Below are 4,585 nucleotides of genomic sequence, written 5' to 3' on the forward strand. Positions count from 1 at the left end.
TTGGACTCTGTTGGCAATATCTATTAGATGATGAGATCTATATAATGGAAGTAAGGTATCCATTGACCATACATTACGGATATCTCGTAGACACTAAGTCTTGGTTATGTTGTGTGAGTGATACGACAGTAACTGATCACACTGAATAACACCGTGTATTTGACTCGAATTACACAGATTTATTAGGTCTTTATTATCGTTCTTATTGCGTTATGCTCTCTTTTGTGTTGTTTTCAGGTATTTAGCTCTTTCAGGACCTTTTACAAGAAACAAAGCAAAAAGACCAAAAAATTGGGGTTTTCGGCAAACATTTTACTCGTGGAGTTCTGCATAGCGATCGCTATAGGAGAAGCCATGACACATAAGCCCTCAACCAGGAGGAAACTGCCACGATTCCACGAACTTCCCCATTTACTCACATGGCGGGCGCCATGGAGGGGTGACGGGCGCCACCTTTGAATTCCACATTCCCACTAAAGAGAAGTTGAAGGGCATCCTGGTCTTTGCATGCTGCTGAGTTCCTCTATAAATAGGTCGTTCTAGTTCACTTCCAAATCATCCAACTTAGTTTACAACACTAAGACTATAATATCATCTGGAAAAGCGGCAATCCATCACATCGAGGGGGTTATCGTACCTTAGTGTAATTGAGTTGGAGCACTTTGATTTTTCCGTCATCTTTATTTTCAAAGTCAAAGGTTTATTAACTTCCTTGTACCAGATTTAAAGCCTCCGTTTGGAGTAGGTTCTAATTTAATCGCCTTTTTGATTTTACTTGCCATGCCTTACTTTATTTAATTCCTTGTTATGCTTTACTTTATTTAATTTCTTGTCGTTGTCTTTACTTTATTTAATTTCCTGCCATTGTCTTTACTTTATTTAATTTTCTCGTCATTATCTTTATTGCTCGTCTTAATTGTTTTACACGCTTTACTTGTTCTTCACGCCTTACATTCTAAACTTCTTTTCATCATGTTCAACATCGTTGTATTTGTTTGTATTACCATGTCTGGCTAAATCTTTCAAAGGTTAGAATGTAAGGATCGCGGTTAAAGAGATGTTTCACATATTGCATCTGTAGAAATGCTTTAGGGGCTATTTTGATTTTTAATTCGAGTTTTCTAAAACAACCTTGGTTAATTTTAACTACTCAATGAGTGCGGAAGCACCCTGGCTTAGTTAACTAGGAATTTTTATCACTTTAAGGAAAAATGATTTTTGAAACTGTTTTCGGACGCGTTGATAGATTTAAAATCAGGAAACTCCTTGGGGAAACTTTCCGAATCAAAATCACTTTTCAACTAAGCTTACAAGTCTTATTTCTTAAAAATAGGTTTACTACTTTAGCGTTCTGCGCACCTTTTATAAGTGACAATAAAAGGCCTTAGTTTAAGGGTAAACTCGGTTCTGAATATGCGAAAGCGATAGTTCCTGTTAAATGGATTCTTTTCAAGAGTAGAAAATATTGCCCCATAAGTAGTTCTATTTAGACAATCGAAGCATCGTTTAACTGACGTGAAATACATTCAAGTTTATCTTTATCTGCACTGTATTTATCATTTTCTTTATTTACTGTTATTTTGCGACATCAATATCTCATTTGTACCGCCTTAGATAAACATCATAACAATAGTAATCGATAGGTTGACGATTTGGTCTCTTTGGGATCGATAATCTTTTATTACTCTGACGCGATTCGTGCACTTGCGAATAGAGCGATCAAGTTTTTGGCGCCGTTGCCGGGGACCAACTTCGTCAAATTTCGTACCCCATTGTTACACCGTCTAGACTAAGGCATTATTAGTCGGTAAATGTGAAGAACCCGTAGTACCAGAAATTTAGTATATCCTTTAGCGGAACCTGAATGTTACACTCGTACATGCCTCTTACTCGTCCGAATTAAGAAAGCTATGACCGAGAATCGCGACCGGAGACCTCTTAAGGAATTTTCCTAACTCTCTGACGAGGAACCTAGTTCTAGTATAGTAAACCCCCTTATTCCTGCCAATAATTTCGAACTAAAACCATCTTTACTGCAATTAGTGCAACAGAACCAATTCGCGGGTCTCGCTACTAAGAACCCAAATCAACATTTAAAAGTCTTTATCCCACTGGCCGACACCTTTAAATCCAACGATGCTTCACCTGATGCGATTCATTTAAGATTATTTCTTTTCTCCCTCAGAGATAGAGCACGTTCGTGGTTAGATTCACTTCCAGCTAACTCAATAACTACCTGGGAAGACCTTAGGAGAGTATTCCTTGCTAGATATTTTCCCCCTAGTAAGACTGTTGTTCTTCGAAACCAAATAACTAGATTTACTCAAAACCAAGGAGAATCACTATTTGAATCTTGGGAGAGATACAAGGAGCTGTTAAGAGTCTGTCCACACCATGGCCTAGAACAATGGCTGATCGTTCATACCTTCTACAATGGACTCCATTATAACACAAAGATGAGCATCGACGCTGCCGCTGGTGGCACGTTGATGAATAAACCTTACCCTGAAGCTTATGACCTAATTGAGGATATGGCCCAAAACCATTACCAATGGGGAACTGAACGAGCATCGGTAGAGAAAAAGGAGACCCAAGGTGGAATACATGAGATAAGTTCTATGGACATGATGCAAGCGAAAATGGACGCTTTAGCCCTTAAGGTCGAACATATTGCTACAAACTCTAACACCGCAACGGTAGTCCATATAGAGTGTGAACTTTGTGGATCTAAAGGACACAAATCGGCGGAATGTAACCTTTTGAACGACCTGAACACCGACCAAGTGAATTACGCCTAAGGTAACCCATTTTTAAACACTTACAACCCCGAATGGAAGAGTCACCCGAATTTTTCCTATAAAAACCAGAACCCTATCCAAAATTTTGCACCTCAAAGACCACAAGGTTTTCAAGCCCAAAAACCAAATCAACCTATGCAAGTTATGCCCCAGAAGCCTAACCTTGAGAAGATCATGGAGAACTTTATATCAAACCAAACTCAGCAAAATAAAGAATTCCTAAACCATAACATTCACGTAAACGAACTGATAACGCAATTAGGGATTAAGGTTGATCAGATAATTACTCACAATAAGATGCTTGAAACCAAGATCTCACAGGTAGCACAAAACCAAACCCCGTAAACTACACCTGAAGGACAAATCCCTGGACGACCTCAACCCAACCCTCAAGGGCAAGCTAACGTTATCGCATTATGAAGTGGGACCACTTACGAAGGGCCTTATAACCCAGCAATGAGCGAGTCCAAAACTTCTAAAGAAAATATACCTACCAACCAAGGAGGGGAACTGGTGGGACCCGAAAAACAAACCGACCAAGAAGGAGAAGCCAAGGATAAAACTTACAAACCACCAATCCCATATCCGCAAATACTTAAACAAACCAAAATCGATAACCAATATCAAAAGTTTATAAAAGTAATATAGAAGCTTCATGTAGAGATTCCTTTCACCGAAGCCATCACCCAAATTCCATCTTACGCCAAATTTCTCAAAGACATCTTAACCAACAAGCGTAGGCTTGACGATCCCAAACCCTTGGAATGCAACTTTATTTCCGAGAATAAACTTGCTAAGAAGGAGAAAGACCCTGGGAGTTTTTTTATACCTTGCATTCTAGGGAGTCATGTGATCGACAGAGCTTTCCTAGACTTAGGTGCTAGTGTGAGTTTAATGCCCTTAGCTGTGTGTAAAAGGTTAAACTTAGGAGAATTACAACCAACTAAGATGTCCCTCTAATTAGCCGATAGATCTGTTAAGTATCCTGTAGGCATATTAGAAGACATCCACGTTAGGATCAGTCAACTTTATATCCCGACAGACTTTGTGGTCATGGATATCAAGGAAGACGACGATATCCCTATCCTTTTAGGTAGACCAATTTTATCAACAGCCGGAGCTATAATAGATGTTAAAAGAGGAAAATTAACTTTCGAAGTAGGAGATGAAAATATAGAGTTTATTCTTTCAAAGTTCCTGATGGCACCAATCATAGGAGATGTGTGTTACGCGATTGATATCATAGATGAATGCATAAGGGAATTTGATCAAGAAGAACCTATGATCGAACCATTTTCAAACCCAAATGAAAAGGATGACGAGCTAAAGGAAACGGAACCTCACACTAACGAATGTTTGGCCCTTACTCTAGACCTTTCACCAAACTCTAAAAAACCAGCTCAAGAACTCAAGGAATTGCCCAAGAACCTAAGATACGAGTTTTTGGATAAAGAAATGAACCGCCCAGTAATAGTTAGTGCCACCTTAAACCAAGACGAGACAAACCAACTCTTAAATGTTTTACGAAGATACCCTTCTGCCTTAGGATACAACATCTCTGGTTTAAAAGGTATAAGCCCATCCGTGTGTATACACAAGATCTCACTAGAGGAGGATTCACAACCTTTCAGAGAACACCAGAGAAGAATCAACCTTGTAATGAGTGAGGTGGTAAAGAAGGAAGTCCTTAAACTTCTAGAGGCTGGTATAATCTATCAGATCTCCGATAGTAAATGGGTAAGTCCTGTACATGTGGTACCCAAAAAGGGAGGTATCACAGTCGTATA

The 4,585-nt window shown here is 39.1% G+C and overlaps 1 non-coding gene across 1 annotated transcript; it reads right to left on the reverse strand.

Annotated features, from left to right (window-relative positions):
- Nucleotides 1–2,294: 2,294 nt before the first annotated feature.
- LOC127089099 (small nucleolar RNA R71) lies at nucleotides 2,295–2,401 on the reverse strand. The gene has a single exon (XR_007790876.1). It is a non-coding gene; the product is annotated as a small nucleolar RNA R71 (small nucleolar RNA).
- Between the last annotated feature and the right edge of the window lie 2,184 nt (nucleotides 2,402–4,585).

This window comes from Lathyrus oleraceus, chromosome 5, assembly GCF_024323335.1.
Source record: "Lathyrus oleraceus cultivar Zhongwan6 chromosome 5, CAAS_Psat_ZW6_1.0, whole genome shotgun sequence".
NCBI lineage: Eukaryota > Viridiplantae > Streptophyta > Magnoliopsida > Fabales > Fabaceae > Lathyrus > Lathyrus oleraceus.